The sequence below is a fragment of the Helianthus annuus genome, chromosome 13 (assembly GCF_002127325.2).
Source record: "Helianthus annuus cultivar XRQ/B chromosome 13, HanXRQr2.0-SUNRISE, whole genome shotgun sequence".
Taxonomy (NCBI): domain Eukaryota; kingdom Viridiplantae; phylum Streptophyta; class Magnoliopsida; order Asterales; family Asteraceae; genus Helianthus; species Helianthus annuus.
Window position 1 is genome coordinate 28,958,259 of NC_035445.2, and position 19,253 is coordinate 28,977,511.

A 19,253-nucleotide genomic window follows, 5' to 3' on the forward strand; every position below is an offset into this window, starting at 1 on the left:
CAATCAATCGAAACTCGAATCGAAACTCGAAACTCGAAACTCAGTCAAACTCAATCGAAATCGAATTATGATAATTGGTGGCGAAAAGACAGCACGAGATATAGATGATTGTATGTTAGATATAGTGGTTGGGATTAAAAGTAATTTGAATAGGAAACTCTGTTGTACACGCATCATCCCCAATCGAAATCGAAATATCAAAAATCGTCGCACCGAACGCTCAAAACAGGCAGCTGAATGATCAGGCTCTCAGCCGATCGAACGGCCCAGCCGATCGGACTGCTGTCCGATCAGACAGGCTGTCCGACCGGGATGCCTGGCCGATCGGCCAGCCCTTTCCTCTTTTGGAAGCCTATAAATACCCCTGTCATTGTCATACTTTCTACTTTTGGAAAGCTCTGACCGACCAGCTCGTGCTCTCATCCTTTTTCTCAGATTTCTCCCGATTCCAGTAAGATTTCATCCTAAACCTTGTACTTTCTTGATCTATGCACACTCCTACACCTTTCTATCTTTCAAATCTTGATTTCTAACCGTGAAATCATCAAGATTCAAGTGTTCTAGGATGATGTCATCATGGTGTCCTCGAGGAACTTCATGTTTTGGCTTCAATCCACCAAGAATCACTTGGATCTAACCGATTTCCACATAAACAAGCAAAGATCTTCCATAGATCTAAACATTTACATGGTGAAAAGGATTGAAAGAATGTTTTCCAACTTTCTTTCAACTCTTTTACACTCAACGCCTTCAAACCGGTAGAAACGGAGCTTGAACCGACTCACTAACCATTCTAGTAGTTGTGCGGTTCAAGATTCGGGTTCTATCTACGAGGTTCACCGATTTCGGGTTAAACGTTAAACTCTGTTCCGAATAGTTCACCGGCCGGATTTGGGTGATTCCTGTCCGAGCAAGAGAAACCAGCAAGAACGAGGGTTCTATGGTTCAACTTGTTGTCAAAACACCTCGAAATAACGTCAAACAAACAAAACAGCCTAGTGTTAGACGAACAGGTTGATCAGGTCAGAATGCTGACCGATCGAACTGACTATCCGAACGGACAGCCCAGCCGATCGGACAATCAGCCAAACAACCAAGCCAACCGATCGGCTAGCACATGGCCCCACACCTTAACAATTTCATGAAGTCTAGTGTTGAACGAAGTGATGTTCGATCGGACCACGGTCTGATTTGAATTACTCTTCGGATCATGAGATACTATGCTTCAACACTTAATCGATTTTCAACATGATTCAACGCATTGGAGTGCCACCCGATCGGTCGAGCCGTCCGACCAGGTGACACTTTAATAAGAACTTGTTGTTGAAGTACTTAACCGATCGGTTAAGCCGGCCGATCGAATGAACCGTTCGATCGATCGACCTGAAAGGTAAGGAAACTTCAATGTTTTCAAATACTACAACGAAAACTTCAAAAGTCAAACCATCATACACAAACACATCCTTCTCAAAGGAAGAAACAATCCACTCGAACAGTCCATCCAATCGGCCTACCGACCGACTGGACAGACTGTCCGAACGGACTGGTTAACCGAACGATCAAGCCGTCCGATCGGACCTACCGTCCGATCGACCAGGCTGTCCGACCCTCCAACACTTGTTTTCGTTTTACACATTGCTTATCGTTATACTATCGAACTATTCAGGCTAACCCTACTCTCAAGTGCTCCCTTCAATCCATCAATCACTGTGAGTATACTCGATCCCTTTTTGCTTTTAGCACTTTTGGGTGTTACATACGTTACTTATACGAAATCACATCGAACACACTACTCAAATACTTTAAACGTTAACCCTTACCGCATGTATTACGTGACTAAATGAATGCTTGTTGTTATGTTTACACGTGGAATGCTGTCTACCTGCCTTAACGACGATAGTACTATAGTTTGGACTCAGCACCCGTTTACACGGGGGTTGTTAAGGACAATTACTTGCATGGATTACGGTGGTAATCATGTATTGCGAACTGCCTCGGGCAGTCAACCCGCAGTCATTGGTGTCGATAGATCCATGTCGATAATTAACATGCTTCGTTTTCCTCTGTGTACGTGCTGGTTATGCGTAAACTATTCGAACTCTATTATGCTATTATCAAACTTGTATGCTCACCTTTACATTTTATGTATTGAGTTTATTTTAACGTATGTGACAGGCAATTAGGATGCTTATCTGCTAGGAAGGCGAGCTTAGAATAAGCGTCTAGAGAATAGTTGTCTGTAGAACTTGCAGATCGAGTCTCTAGAAGCCTTTGAACACTATTTATATTTGAAATCTGAGTTGTCGGAACAGAGTATTTGACTTGATGCTATCTGTAATAATTTGTTTACTATTTAAGGTACGGTATGGGACGTATTATATAAATTGAATAGTAATAATAGTTGTTATGGAAACTTCTGGATAATCTGTTTCGCTCAGTGCCATGCCTCGATGATTCCGCCATCGGTTGGGGTGTGACAGGTTGGTATCAGAGCCATAACTATAGGGAATTAGGCTAGACTCGACCTAGTCCGGGTCGAAGTCTTAGAGACCTAGACTATAGTTAGGAACCAACAGACCAAGCTTATGTGCTATGTACCCTGCTTATACTCACTTACACTACACTATCACCACACACGAATTTTCAATAATGAGAAGGCGAATTAGTCAAGATTAGGTGTGAAAACCGCAAACTCTCGACTAGATTGCCGGATCAATGATTTCTTCATTCTTTCTAATAACGAACGCTTGTTCAGCGGGAGAATTATACCAAATCAGGAGTGAAATCCATATTTTGATGAATAATCTCCTCAATTTCACTAAAACAAGGAAGAAGTTACTAAGCCAGGGGTGAAACCCTAACCTTGACAACTTGTTCCGACTTTTATCTATCTCACCAAAGCCTCACGGACTCCAACGACCTGAACTCACGAGTATGACCTAGGGAATACGTGCTGAATGCCCAGGAATCGAGGCTGAAACACGATCCCGAAAGTCAAAATGTGACGACAAGTCTATTGAGAATAGTCGAATCGCTTTGGGTAGTCAATGTCTAGTAGCCGCAGACAATCCGCTTCTCGATTTCCATGTGTTTCGATTCTGAGCCCGCAACTGCTAACTCTGATAATTCATCGATTTTATGTGTTTTATGTGAATATTATCTGTTTACGTGTTTAAAATTTTGTGGGATTCCTCGATTTTTACTATCACTTCGATCGACACACACAACACGCATTGCTCTTTTATCTCAAAACGATGACAAATCGCTACGAATCTTTTTGAAATTATGCTACGATATACTCTTATACTATACTCGACATGCTATACGATTATACTACACTACTCGACATACTATGCGCGATCGATATATACGAACGACACGCGAGCTTTGAATGATAGGTTTCTGTATTCTGACTGTCTCTGAGATTCAATGCATATGTGCTTCCATGTTTCTGTGTTTCTGTGCCCTACGCGCTTATGTGCTTCTGTGATTACGTGAAACTGTAGTTATGTGTCTATGTGTTTATGTGATATGTACTTCGACGTGTTCCTAAGCTTTAGTAAGTAGTAGACGTGTGAGGTGAGATTCGATTTTGATGTGTCTGAGACCTACGACGATGTCTGTTGCAGACAATGTCGTCATTTGGACACCGAACCCCACTTACTCGCCAAGAAAAGAGAGACAAACGTCTTGCTGCTATCATCGCCAAGCAAGTAGCGAAAGCTGTGAGCGAAGTGTATGAGAACGTCAGCAAATCATCTGAGGAGTCGAGAACTGAAGCACCCAAAGATGCTACCAAGACTGTCTTCAGCTTTAAACAGTTCAAGGCATGCGGACCAAAGGAATTCACCGGAGAAGATGGCCCGACAACTATGTTTCAATGGTTTGATTCCATCGAAGTCACTCTGCGCCAAAGCGGCTGTCCTGCAAATCTCCGTACCCTAAACGCAACCGGCGTCTTCCAGTCCCGAGCTCTAGACTGGTGGACGGCCGAACGAAACAAACGCGGAAATGATGCAGCTTATGAGCTTACTTGGGAAGAGCTGAAAGCCATCATGGTGGACGAATTCTGCCCTCCCCATGAACGCCAAAAGCTGGAGGACGAGTTTTGGAACATCAAGCAGAAAGATGGTGATAACGTAGCCTTGACTGCTCGCTTTAAACAGCTCAGCATCATCTGTCCCGATCAAGTCAAGACGCTAGACATGGCCATCAAGAAGTACATTCGAGCTCTACCCGATTGTGTTGCCGATTTTGTTCACGCCGCGAAGACCTCATCGATCGAGGAAACCTACTTGCTTGCCGCCGAGATCAATGACAAGCGAGTAAAGGCTGGTTTCTGGGATAAGCCCTCCAAGTCTCTGCATCAAGCTACCACTGCATCGACCGCCGAAACCGCCACTGCTCAAACATCCAAGTCATCACGTCGCAAGAAGAAGCACAACAAAAGCAGCACCAGCAACAAGAACTGTGCTGTCAGTACCACTGCTGCTCCCCTGCAAGCCGTACCGGCTCAGCAGCAGTCTCATCATCGACCAACACCTGTTACTCAAGCGCCGCTAGCAAAGCGTGCTTACACAGGTCCCCACCCGCTCTGCCCGACATGCTCATATCACCATCCGGTGGGTCCGGCCTGTCGTTTTTGCGCGCATTGCAACTTGTACAGCCACTTTACTGCTAATTGTCGCTATGGACCTCGTCAACCCCCAGTTCAAGCCACTGCTCAGCAAGTTCTACTCCCAGTTCCGCAAGGCCAACACCCAGCTCAAGCACCCGCGGTCAATGCTCGAGTCTGTTTTGCATGTGATGACCCTAACCACTTTGCAAACATGTGCCCGAATAGGGTTGTGAAGCAAGAGCCCCAGCAACAGCAGCAGCCTCAGCAGCAGTAACAAGCGGCACGCGCCAGAACCTTCAACATCAATGCTCGCCAAGCCCAGGCCGACAACAACATGGTTAATGGTACGTTCCTTGTGAATGGTATTTATGCATCGTGTTTGTTTGATACTGGAGCCGATAACTGCTTTGTGTCGTTTGAATTCGAGAAGCTCCTTAGTCGTAAGCGCTCTTATCTCCCCTCGTCATTCGAAGTTGAAGTCGCTACTGGAAGAACTGTCGCCGTTAATTCTGTTCTTCGTGATTGTACTCTCGAGCTCAACAATCACATCTTCCCAATTGACCCTATTCTGATGCAGCTCGGAAGTTTTGACATCATAGTAGGCATGGACTTTCTTCGCAAAAACCATGCTGAAGTTGTGTGCTTCGACAAGATGATTCGATTCTCGCTAGCGAATGGTGATTTATTGTGTGTTTACGGTGAAACTGCTTCGAAGGGTCTCAAGCTCATGTCATGTGTCCAAGCTAGCAAGTATCTCCGCAAGGAATACAGAGCTTTCTTGGCCAACATTGTAGTAGCGGAGAAGGAAAAGAAAAGGAAAACAGAAGTTAAAGACGTCCCTGTGGTCCGTGAATTTCCTCAGGTGTTCCCTGATGATCTTCCTGGACTACCGCCAAGTTGTGATATCGACTTCCGTATCGACCTCATTCCTGGAGCTAACCCCGTAGCCAAAGCCCCTTATTGACTCGCGCCATCCAAAATGCGGGAACTCTCGAACCAACTCCAGGAATTACTTGAAAAAGGCTTTATTCGCCCGAGCACCTCTCCTTGGGGCGCGCCAGTCCTCTTCGTTAAGAAGAAGGATGGGTCGTTCAGGATGTGTATCGACTATCGGGAATTGAATAAGTTGACCATCAAGAACCGTTACCCCCTACCTCGCATCGATGATTTATTCGATCAGCTACAAGGTGCTACGTGTTTCTCGAAGATCGATCTACGCTCAGGCTATCATCAGTTACGCATCCAGGAATAAGATATACCTAAAACCGCTTTTCGCACTCGTTACGGCCACTATGAGTTCGTTGTTATGCCTTTTGGTTTAACCAACGCACCCGCGGTTTTTATGGATCTGATGAATCGCGTGTGTAAGCCGTATCTTGACTGTTTCGTCATCGTGTTCATCGACGACGTCTTGATTTATTCCAAATCGAAAACCGAACACGCGCAACATCTACGTTTGGTTCTCGAGTTACTCTAGGGGAACCAACTCTATGCCAAGTTCTCCAAGTGTGAATTCTCGCTGGAGGAGGTTCAGTTTCTGGATCACATCGTGAATAGTCAAGGTATCCATGTCGATCCTGCGAAGATTGAAGCAGTTAAGAGCTGGATTACGCCATAGAACCCATCTGAAGTCCGTTCTTTTCTCGGACTAGCGGGCTATTATCGACGATTTATCGAAGGATTCTCTAGGATCGCTGTGCCGCTTACCACTCTTACGCATAAAGACAGGTCTTTTGTTTGGGGAACTGAACAAGAGTCTGCCTTCCAAACCCTCAAGCATAAGCTTTGCAACGCTCCTGTTCTCACGTTGCCCAATGGGAACGACGGTTTCATTGTCTATTGTGATGCTTCCAACCTTGGTCTTGGTTGTGTTCTCATGCAACGGGACAAGGTTATAGCTTACACTTCTCGACAGCTCAAGATCCACGAGAAGAATTATACAACCCATGATCTTGAGCTAGGCGCAGTTGTTTTTGCATTAAAGATTTGACGACATTACCTGTATGGTACCAAGTGTACGATCTTCACCGATCACAGGAGTTTACAACACATCTTTGATCAAAAAGAACTCAATATGCGTCAACGCCGATGGGTAGAACTCCTCAACGATTACGACTGTGAGATTCGTTATCACCCAGGCAAGGCAGATGTCGTTGCCGACGCGCTCAGCAGACGGAGTTATTTGCTCAGTATTCGTAATACTCAAGCCCAACACAATCTCGAAACCCTCATCCGTGAAGCCCAACATGCCTGTTTTAATGAATGCACCCTGAAGAAAGAGAGAATCTATCACGATGGAGCTCAGCTTGTAAGCAAATCGAATGGGATCTTCTATTTTCTGGACCGAATTTGGATCCCTAAGCGGACCGAATTGCGAAGGATTCTGATGGACGAAGCCCACAAATCCCGATATTCTATTCATCCTGGTGCCGATAAAATGTACCAGGATCTTTGTTATAAGTACTGGTGGCCGGGCATGAAAAGGGACATCGCCCTCTATGTCGGAAGATGCCTGACTTGTGCAAGGGTCAAGGCTGAACATCAAAGACCCTCTGGCTTACTCGAACAACCGCCAATCTCTATATGGAAGTGGGAGAGTATAGCTATAGATTTCATAACCAAACTTCCGCCCACATCATCAGGTCACGACAGCATTTGGGTTATCGTTGACCGTTTGACCAAATCAGCCCACTTTTTGCCAATACGAGAAGACTACAAGGTAGAACGATTAGCCCGAATCTACACCGACGAAATCATTTGTAATCATGGTACGCCTCGTGACATCATCTCTGACCGTGATGCTCGGTTTACATCGCGATTGTGGGAAACGTTTCAAGCAGCTCTCGGAACTACGCTTAACCTGAGTACCGCATTCCATCCATAGACCGACGGACAGACTGAAAGAACGATCCGTACTCTTGAAGACATGCTCCGTGCGTGTGTCATAGACTTCGGTGGTAATTGGAACAAATACCTGCCGTTAGTCGAATTCTTGTACAACAACAGTTATCATGCCAGCATCCAGATGGCACCATTCGAGGCTTTATATGGAAGGAGATATCGATCGCCTATTGTGTGGCACGAGATCGGTCACTCGCAATTAACTGGTCCTGAGCTATTACAAGAAACGACTGACAAAGTCCTCCAAATCCGAGACAACTTGTTGAAAACACGGGATAGACAGAAAAGTTATGCCGATAAACGACGCAAGCCCCTTGAATTTGACGTTGGCGACTACGTACTCCTAAAGGTATCACATTGGAAGGGTGTGGTCAGATTCGGCAAGAAAGGGAAACTAGCGCCTTGATATGTTGGACCTTTTAAGATTCTGGAAAGAATCGGAAAAGTCGCCTACAGACTCAAACTACCGGAGGAACTTAGTAACGTCCACCCGACTTTCCATGTGTCAAACCTCCAAAAATGCCTGGCTGAGCATGATCTGATTGTGCCTCTCAACGACCTTCAAATAAACGAAACGCTACACTTCGTGGAAAAGCCTGTCGAAATCATGGATCGTCAAACCAAGCAGCTCAGACGCCCGCGCATCCCTATTGTGAAAGTCCGTTGGGAAGGCAGACAAGGCGCAGAGTTCACTTGGGAACTCGAAAGCGACATGAAGGTGAAGTACCCATAGTTGTTCAAATGAAAGTCTAGAGAGAGAAAGTAGCAAAAGATGATTCACGGTGCTGTGCAGTTTTCAGCCTAATTTCGGGACGAAATTCCCTAATCAAGGGGAGGCTGTAACACCCCGTGTTACCGAATGTCAAAGTCAAAGTCAAAAGTCAAGATTGACTTCTTTGACTGTAAATAGACTAACTACGGTGTTTTGATGTCTATTTTATGTTTGTGATTACGTTAGTTGTATTATGTGGAGTATATGCTAAAATCGAATTAATCGAAGTCAATTTATCAATACGAACCGCTTTACGACTGTGAATGATAGGAAGTAACAATGCGATAAAGTCAATTAACCAATAATCGAGCTAATCAAATCGTCATCAACCTCGAGACTCGAATTATGCGAATTCCGGTGTTGATATACGTGTGTGTGTGCCTTATGTGTTACTTGTGCATGCTTACTTTATGTTATGTGCGGCAATCAATCGAAACTCGAATCGAAACTCGAAACTCAGTCAAACTCAATCGAAATCGAATTATGATAATTGGTGGCGAAAAGACAGCACGAGATATAGATGATTGTATGTTAGATATAGTGGTTGGGATTAAAAGTAATTTGAATAGGAAACTCTGTCGTACACACATCATCCCCAATCGAAATCATAATATCAAAAATCTTCGCACCGAACGCTCGAAACAGGCAGCTGAACGATCAGGCTCTCAGCCGATCGAACGGCCCAGCCGATCGGACTGCTGTCCGATCGGACAGGCTGTCCGACCGGGATGCCTGGCCGATCGGCCAGCCCTTTCCTTTTTTGGAAGCCTATAAATACCCCTGTCATTGTCATACTTTCTACTTTTGGAAAGCTCTGACCGACCAGCTCGTGCTCTCATCCTTTTTCTCAGATTTCTCTCGATTCCGGTAAGATTTCATCCTAAATCTTGTACTTTCTTGATCTATGCACACTCCTACACTTTTCTATCTTTCAAATCTTGATTTCTAACCGTGAAATCATCAAGATTCAAGTGTTCTAGGATGATGTCATCATGGTGTCCTCGAGGAAATTCATGTTTTGGCTTCAATCCACCAAGAATCACTTGGATCTAACCGATTTCCACATAAACAAGCAAAGATCTTCCATAGATCTAAATATTTACATGGTGAAAAGGATTGAAAGAACGTTTTCCAACTTTCTTTCAACTCTTTTAAACTCAACGCCTTCAAACCGGTAGAAACGGAGCTTGAACCGACTCACTAACCATTCTAGTAGTTGTGCGGTTCAAGATTCGGGTTCTATCTACGAGGTTCACCGATTTCGGGTTAAACGTTAAACTCTGTTCCGAACGGTTCACCGACCGGATTTGGGTGATTCCTGTTCGAGCAAGAGAAACCAGCAAGAACGAGGGTTCTATGGTTCAACTTGTTGTCAAAACACCTCAAAATAACGTCAAACAAAGAAAACAGCCTAGTGTTAGATGAACAGGTTGATCAGGTCAGAATGCTGACCGATCGGACTGACTGTCCGAACGGACAGCCCAGCCGATCGGACAATCAGCCAAACGACCAAGCCAACCAATCGGCTAGCACATGGCCCCACACCTTAACAATTTCATGAAGTCTAGTGTTGAACGAAGTGTTGTTCGATCGGACCACGGTCTGATTTGAATTACTCTTCGAATCATGAGATACTATGCTTCAACACTTAATCGATTTTCAACATGATTCAACGCGTTGGAGTGCCACCCGATTGGTCGAGCCGTCCGACCAGGTGACACTTTAATAAGAACTTGTTGTTGAAGTACCTAACCGATCGGTTAAGCCGGCCGATCGAACGAACCGTTCGATCGATTGACCTGAAAGGTAAGGAAACTTCAATGTTTTCAAATACTACAACGAAAACTTCAAAAGTCAATCCATCATACAAAAACACATCCTTCTCAAAGGAAGAAACAATCCACTCGAACAGTCCATCCAATCGGCCTACCGACCAACCGGACAGACTGTCCGAACGGACTGGTTAACTGAACGATCAAGCCGTCCGATCGGACCTACCGTCCGATCGACCAGGCTGTCCGACCCTCCAACACTTGTTTTCGTTTTACACATTGCTTATCGTTATACTATCGAACTATTCAGGCTAACCCTACTCTCAAGTGCTCCCTTAAATCCATCAATCACTGTGAATATACTCGATCCCTTTTTGCTTTTAGCACTTTTGGGTGTTACATACGTTACTTATATGAAATCACATCGAACACACTACTCAAATACTTTAAACTCTAACCCTTACCGCATGTATTACGTGACTAAATGAATGCTTGTTGTTATGTTTACACGTGGAATGCTGTCTACCTGCCTTATCGACGATAGTACTATAGTTTGGACTCAGCACCCGTTCACACGGGGGTTGTTAAGGATAATTACTTGCATGGATTACAGTGGTTATCATGTATTGCGAACTGCCTTGGGCAGTCAACCCGCAGTCATTGGTATCGATAGATCCATGTCGATAATTAACATGCTTCGTTTTCCTCTGTGTACGTGCTGGTTATGCGTAAACTATTCGAACACTATTATGCTATTATCAAACTTGTATGCTCACCTTTACATTTTATGTATTGACTTTATTTTAACGTATGTGACATGCAATTAGGATGCTTATCTGCTAGGAAGGCGAGCTTAGAATAAGCGTCTAGAGCATAGTTGTCTGTAGATCTTGCAGATCGAGTCTCTAGAAGCCTTTGAACACTATTTATATTTGAAATCTGAGTTGTCGGAACAGAATATTTGACTTGATGCTATCTGTAATAATTTGTTTACTATTTAAGGTACGGTATGGGACGTATTATATAAATTGAATAGTAATAATAGTTGTTATGGAAACTTCTGGACAATCTGTTTCGCTTAGTGCCATGCCCTGATAATTCCGCCATCGGTTGGGGTGTGACATCAGGGGTAGGGATGAGCTCGGTGGCAACCGATACCGAAAATACCGGTTACGGTACCGGCATATGAAGGTAAAAATCGGTTGCGAACCGGTACTAGGAACGCCAAAAGTCGGAACCGAATTGGTAGTAAGGATCCTTCCGTTTGGGAAATTCGGTACCGGTACCCAGTATTATTTGCTCATCTCTGACCACGGGTTTCATACGAACAACATCATTAACGTACAACTTTTTTGGGTGATTTTCTTTCGATTATTTTTTACTGTTTTTTACATTTTCTTTTTATTTTTGTTAGTGGTTCCGCGTGCAACGCGCTCGTAGTGATTTCAAAACACATGTAAACACAGACTAAATAACAAAAGAAGTTTGCCGCAACGCGGCTAGGATGATAAACCTAGTGTGGTGAATTTCGCCACTACTAAATCTAAAGAATTTGTTGGCCGTTTAAGAAAAAGATATCCTAAAAGGGTCCTTGCGACGGGAAATACAAACATCATTAGGGTGTGCATTAATATAATGAAAAGATATATTTGAATATTTTAAATAGCATCGAAGTTTTTATTTGAAATGTTAAGTAATTAAGTGTTGAAAAATTTAACGGATCAACAATGGCTAGTTTAAAATCGGTGTATAATAACTAATCATATGCAAGCTTATGCAAGTAACTTTTCAATAAAGAAAATATTGTTCCAAAAGATAACAAAAGAAAGTGCATATATTTAAAAAAGAAGACACGTCCGTAATATCTTCTGCAAGTTATTTTCTACATTTTAGTGATGTAGAAATGAAAGGGTTTCATATTTTGGAAACAATATTGTGAAACAAAGGTGTGTGAGATGATAATAAATATTGCGTACTTCTACCATAAATAGTAAGGATGAAGAAACCATGTCTTTAGTATTTGGTTTTGTTGCTCAAACCAAAAGAGGATGGAGTGCATAATTGTCACGTGACACTTAATAGCCTAAGAGAAGGACATGTAGACAAAGTTGATTTTGATTTATTATAATTTATAGATTATAGATATAGATTCGTAATATAAAGGGTGAAGTGGAAACTTAAAAATTGAATATTTTATAACTAATGTATCATTATAATTCTTGCAAATTAATAAATATACTAATTTTATATAATTATTTTATATGATTTAGTTTTGTTAGTTTTAGAAATGTGTATTTTCATATATGTTAGACAAATAGTAAAGGGGTGCTTGTATATATCACTCCAAAAATAGATATCAGGTCATGTGTCACATATATGACGAGTTATATAGAAAGACGAAAAACAAGTCATATAGAAAGACGAAAAAGGTGATAAGAGACGTATGAGTCATATCATTATCACATCGGTCAATTTTTTGTCAAGTCATGTTGAGCCAGTAAAATTATGACGATGTGGTAGTGGTTGGTGGTAGAGAAAATGATGGTGGGTAGAGGAGGCGGTGCATGAATGATCGGGTGGGGGTTATGAACCTAACTGAAAGGACAAAGGGGTAAAATTTTCATTTGTGTCCAGGTGAGAATTAAGTTTCCGAAAAAAGGATCATGTGTTAGGTTAGGTGATGTTGACCCGAACCCAACATTAATTGCCACCCCTAAATTGTGGATTAGAGTATTCAGTATAACATTTAACTCTTAAAACCTTTTATATGAATTAAAGACTAGTGTTAGACCAATATATGAATCTCGTATAAATACATGGTTAGTCACGTTGAGGTGAAAACACAATGAACAAAGGTAAACAAACAAGAAAGCAAACAACCAAACAATGCAAAAAATTTAACATGGGTTGGGCTATCCTAGTAGTTGGCCTAGTTCACACACCAAAAGAGGATACAATATTAGTAGTTGGCCTAGTCCACACACCAAAAGAGGATATATCATTATCGGTGTTTATTTCATACATTGAATCCTATATGATAAAGTAAACTAGGTTTATCGCCTTAGCCGCGTTGCGGTAAACTTCTTTTGTTATTTAGTCTGTGTTTACATGTGTTTTGAAATCACTATGAGCGCGTTGCACACAGAACCACTAACAAAAATAAAAAAAAATGTAAAAAACCGTAAAAAATAATCGAAAGAAAATCAACCAAAAAAGTTGTATGTTAATGATGTGCGTATGAAACCCGTGGTCAGAGATGAGCAAATAGTACTAGGTACCGGTACCGAATTTCCCGAACCGAAGGATCCTAAGTACCAATTCGGTACTGAATTTTGGCGTTCCTAGTACCGGTTCGCTACCGAATTTTACCTTCATATACCGGTACCGTAACTAGTATTTTCGGTATCGGTTGCCACCGAGCTCATCCCTACCCCTGAAACTAAAAAAAGAAATTATTAAAAGTTGAAGAAAATCAGCAAGAAAAAGTTGTACGATACCGTTGTTGTTTATACGGCACCCGTGATCAGGGATGGGCAAATGGTACCGTGTAGCAGTACCGAATTTCCCGAACTAAAAGATTTTCAAACTCAATCCGGTACCTACTTTTGGCGTTTTCTGTATCAAGTTGGTGCCGATTTTTACCTTCATGTACCGATAATGAACCTGATCGTACCCGTATTTTCAATACCAGTATTGATTGATACCAAATTATCCAACTTAGAAAGTAAAGAAAATAATTATTATTATTATTATTATATTAATATATTATTATAATATATTTAAATCATCACTGTTCATTTCATCTTGGTTATTAACTAGATTTTAACCGTGTCGCGCGTTGCGGCGGCAACGTCACGTTTGTGACTTTGTTACACGCGTTACGATGATAATACTAACGTGCGGTGCCCACACATGACGTGATGCGTTTTTGACTTTGTTACTTACGATATGTTAGTGGCATTAACGTAGTTAGGCATAGATAAAAAGAGTATGATGTCTCTCACGTTGCGATGTAAAGTCGTAAATAAAAGTAATTTAAACTAAAGAATTGAAGTGTTGGAGAAGATGAGGTGTGAAGTTATTAAGTAGGAATACATGGGGGGTCAAAGTTGTTAAATACCAAAAGTTAGGGGTCAATGTGTCATTTACCAAAAGATTGAGACTTCTATGGGTTTTCTTCCATATAATCTGCAGTAGAAATGAATCTCGCGCCTCTCAGCAAAGAATTGCCACTTATACACATATCTGAAAGCAGAGAAAGCCATATGGCTATATTTGCACCTTCTTCTGGTGTGATCTGGCCCGCCAAACCAGTCATATCAGTCATTCAGTCTTTGACCCAAGCCGGGCAGTAGTAGTTGATGTAAATCTTCTCCCAGTCTCCGGTGACGAAATCTGAATCTATTGTTCAATCAATTTAGTCGTCGGAGCCTAAGTCGGAATCTATTCTTCAATCAATCCGGCGACAGCGGGAATTGGTTGTGGTGGTTTGGATTTGGGGGTGGTGTTATGGTGGTGTGAGGTGTGGAGGTGTGAAGGTGTGCAGACAAGGAGATAGAGAGAAAAGGGAGGTAAAGGGCCTTTTAGTTATTTCACACCCACTTAACTGGACAAACTAAACCCCATCCATGCTAGGGAGTATCCGAGAACGAATTTGCAAAACCTGGAGACTATAGCTGTAATTTTAAAAGGAGTAAAAAATATGGTATTGAAGCTTGTTCGGTTCGTTAGAAACATTTTAAAACTTGTTAATAAATATTTAGTCTTAAATTAATAACACATAAAAATAAGGGGCAATATCGTAATTAGACGAAATGGGCTCAATATCCAGCGAAGAAGACAAAATAATAGATGGGGCAATATCGTAATTAGACGAAATGGTCACCGACCATGTGTTTTAGTATATAGAGTAACTAGCCTAAGATCCCGCGAGTTTCGCGGGTGGCTTAACACAAGCATATAATATCTACCGGCATTGAAGCCCATGTAGATCATCATTTTTGTTTTAGACCTTTCCAAACCGACATCGTCATTCTTTCCTTGATCACACACGTTGCATCTTGATATTCTGGATAAAGTGTGTAAGATCCATAGATTGTAGAAATCCACCAACCTTGTTCAATGTTACAAAAGAGACTGTTCTCGGCATCGTACTTTTAATTGTAAAGCCAAAGAGAACATCCCTCCGGATCAAACATGTCCCAAAATCCAAAAGTGTTTAAAAAAATACATTAGTTTAACATTTCAAAATTTAACATAAATTATTACAATAAAAAATTAACAGGTAAAAATATTATAGCTTTGATCGCAACCTCATGGAAGTTAGTCTTGGTTTTGGAGTGAAGTCTCTTCCAGTTGTCCAAAACAATGTTTTCAGAACCGGGGACGTCGAACCGTTCTTCTTACTTAATATAATAGTGACGTGACAACTTCGAACTATTTACCTAAAATTCAAAAGCTTAAACTAAAATGAGAAATAAGTCATATGATTAATCTCGTCCAAAGTCGCGAAAGTATAAAAATACATAGAAGTAGTCGATTTTGAGTTTGTATTTTATATTCAACAAAGCAAATGGATTAAAAACAATAAAATCAGTTAAAAGTCATGTGTTGAAAATTACCTATAGCGTATCCAAATGATTATAATCTCTCATATTGCTTTATTAGAAAAAGATTATTACTTTAATAGTATTTGTTTGTGATATGTTTAATACACTAAGTACTTATAAACCTCCGGAAATGTTGATATCTGTTTAGGGTCAATTCGGACTGACCTGAAGTGTAACAAAATTTTACCTCTTTTGACCCATCACCGGTTGTTTTCTTTTTTTTTTCCATTTCTTCGGACCAGTTGTCGTTCCATCAATTCATTGGTAGGAGGTTCAGTGGCTAATACAAGTGCTCCCAGTGTACCCATTATCATATTTACCCATAGTAGCAGCTGAACAACAATTAGAGGAGCATTTCCTACAAACATAAAAGTAAATTAAAAATACATATAAATAGAAATTCCACCCTCTGTCCCTCTCCCCCTATAGAATAATTGCATGATTACCTGTCAGGCATAAAAAAGAGATTATATTGGTGGAGTGAATAATTTATAGCGTTGTAATATAAAGATGCTAATTTTTAAGTTACAATATTGTTGATTATGGATGGTAATTCAGATTACGATCTTTTAATTTTTTTTTAAATTTTCATGGCAATATTTTGCTATTTAGGCTCTACAATTTTGTCTGTTAAGACTATTTGAGTAGAAAACACGTTATATCAGTTAGTTGTTTAAATATGATTAGATTAAACAAATCTCATTCTTTGAAGAGAAAAATACATGCAGGTTTCGACTTTTGAGGTCAAACATGAACACATTATGCAGATCTCTTTGACTTGTTTCGGAAGACATTTGAGTGTGTTGTATTAAAACTAAAATGATCCTCAATGAGAGGATTAGTACAATATATACAAAAGGATGACCTGAAAGTAAACAAAGTTCTCCCGTTACTGATTCAACTTTAATAAATATGTCAAAAACTTGAGTTTGGTATTTATCTCAGTTTAGACAAAATATGTGTATCTCAAGCATTGCACACTCTTTATTGGGGCCGAGGGGTCATAGTTTTAGTTTTACCAAAAATTTTAAATTTTTTTTTTGTGTAAGATATTAGATTTTTAATAGTCCGACCCTCAACGATTTGGATTTTGAGAGTTCCCCACTGACTTTTCGTTCAAGCTCCGCCACTGCGACCAAAACACTTTATTCTAAATTTGTGTATCTAAAAGTTCAGGAGTATATATGTGATTGTCACGTATTTACATTAAAATCCTTTACAAAAATCACTTCTAAAACATATATGTTTTGACCCAATTGTTTGACTCATAACATAGATAGGATCATAAGCCAAAAGATTAAGTTTAAAAATGATATACTGAACCCATGGAACCTGTAGCAGATGATCTCTTGTTCTTATTTTTCATTTTTTTTCAAGCACAACCTGAGTTTCCATAAACATGTTCAACCTGTGAAACTCAAGCTCTTTAGTAAATTCCATCCTTTGCTTCTCCAACCTCACCATCTTCTCTTGCTTCATATTCTCCATCCTCTCATAAACCTCTGCAAACGTAACAATCGCCCTCGCCAATACCTTATACGCCATATTCTCCGTACTCTCATAAACCTCTCCAAACTAAACAATCCCCCTTGCGAATTACTTATACGTAAGGTAGCGACTTAGCGACGATTGCGAGAATATGATATATGATACCTAAGATGACGTTTACACTAGGTAATGGCGGCTGACGACTTTTGCAATGCTGATGGGTAGAAGAGGTGATAATGGCATTGCTTGCTTCACAGTAGTGACAGGTAGTTAATACTATAGATTATATAAAAAATATCAGCAGGTAGGATTGAAAAAATAAAGGCAAAAGATTTATATTAATGAAGCCATTTCTAAGAGGTTGGAAGTGCAAGCCCTTGATAATGTATGCAAATCACATAGAACGTGCAAGCCTAATCCAAAATTAATCAAAAACCATGTATTAGAATATTACCTTTGAATATTCTTGTTCGGTAAGCAATGCCGGAAACAAAGATGAATAATAGCAAAAAAGGTAAAGCTGAAGCAGTAAAAATAAAAGAAGTCTTACCTAGAAGTCGTTTTCCCAGTGCCCAAATTTATGCCACCTTTTTCAGATAAACGACAACGTAAAATTGACCAGTGGCGGTGCAGCAGAGTTGATGTTCCGACAGTGATGGCGAGGCTCTTTTCTAGGAACAGCGCCCTAGGAAAATCAAGAAGCCAAGAGCCATTGTTTAATAATTAAGTTATATATAAAGACCTTTTGATTCCAAAATTATATTATATTGTACTCTATATTAAAGATGAATACACTGCTACACATATCATTAACTAAAGTCTATTCATATTGAATACTTGGTGTGCAACATTAGAAACATATATATTGAAATCTTACCATGTAATGCAATACGAACAATGCTAGTCTTCAAAAAGAACACCTTCCAGTCCCAAACAAACTGCAAGCCAGAACCAACACTGTCTCATAAGCAACTGTAAATGCTAACCTCTATTCTGAGCTTAAAGGGTTGCTAGGAAGTAGCCCTATTTGTCCTCCTTTTCAATCTGCTTCCACCAAAAGTTGAAGCTGATTCAGAGCCCTGCAAAAGGGAAGCTGAAATCCAGTTAGCAAGTCAACATACACCAAAAGAAACAATCTCACATCTCGAGAAATTTTAATTAAAAGTGACTTACACTTCGTTTGCTTTGCCTCCCGCCATTCCATGTCTAGTTTGAAATGCGATAAGATACAATTAACTATGAGCAACTCAAAATTGAAATAATAAAAAAAATCAATGCTCACCAAATGATGAATGATATTTTTGTATTGAAATCTATATATATATTTTTTAAATTACCAGAACCTTTGCACTTCCAAAGTCACAGAATATGAGCTGGCAAATCACGTTTAGTCATCATAGCCCCCTCAACGCCCGATAAACTTCATTCGCAATGTAATAGTTGGATATCTAACTGTGCATAGCAACAATATGCAATAAAAAGCATTTGAAATAAAATGAGTCAGTTCTTGCTTATGGTATCTTGAAAACCATCTTTAGTCCATTCATAAAGACCGACCAAGATCTAGATCAAGTAAGAATCAAGTGAAAACTGAAATAATAAAAAATAATCAATGCTCACCAAATGATGAATGGTATTTGTGTATTGAAATCTATATATTAAAAAAAATACCAGAACCTTTGCCCTTCCAAAGTCACAGAATATGAGCTGGCAAATCATGTTTAGTCATCATAGCCCCCTCAACGCCCGATAAACTTCATTCACAATGTAATAATTGGATATCTAATTGTGCATAGCAACAATATGCAATAAAAAGCATTTGAAATATAATGTGCAATGCTTGTCACCAACATTTTGGTTATTTTTTTGGAAGATAAGGACCATATCTGTTGATAGGTACAACAATTTTCCTAACTTTAGGCTGACATTGATTTTCTCTTCATTTATTTCACTTTCCCATTGATTATGTAGAGCTAACATTGGAAGGTCCCATGAGACCCGTTGTAGTGGCAATGTTGAGGCTTGATTGCCTGCAAGAATTGTGCATTCAGTGTAAAGTGTTGGTGCAGTCATCTGTCGTCTTCGTCTTATGT

The 19,253-nt window shown here is 40.4% G+C and overlaps 1 long non-coding RNA gene across 1 annotated transcript; it reads right to left on the reverse strand.

Moving 5' to 3' along the window:
* Positions 1-16,346: 16,346 nt before the first annotated feature.
* LOC110897583 lies at positions 16,347-18,677 on the reverse strand. Its single transcript, XR_002568738.2, has 4 exons — positions 18,334-18,677; positions 18,038-18,239; positions 17,711-17,845; positions 16,347-17,573 (listed from the first exon to the last, which is right to left on the reverse strand). It is a non-coding gene; the product is annotated as an uncharacterized LOC110897583 (long non-coding RNA).
* Between the last annotated feature and the right edge of the window lie 576 nt (positions 18,678-19,253).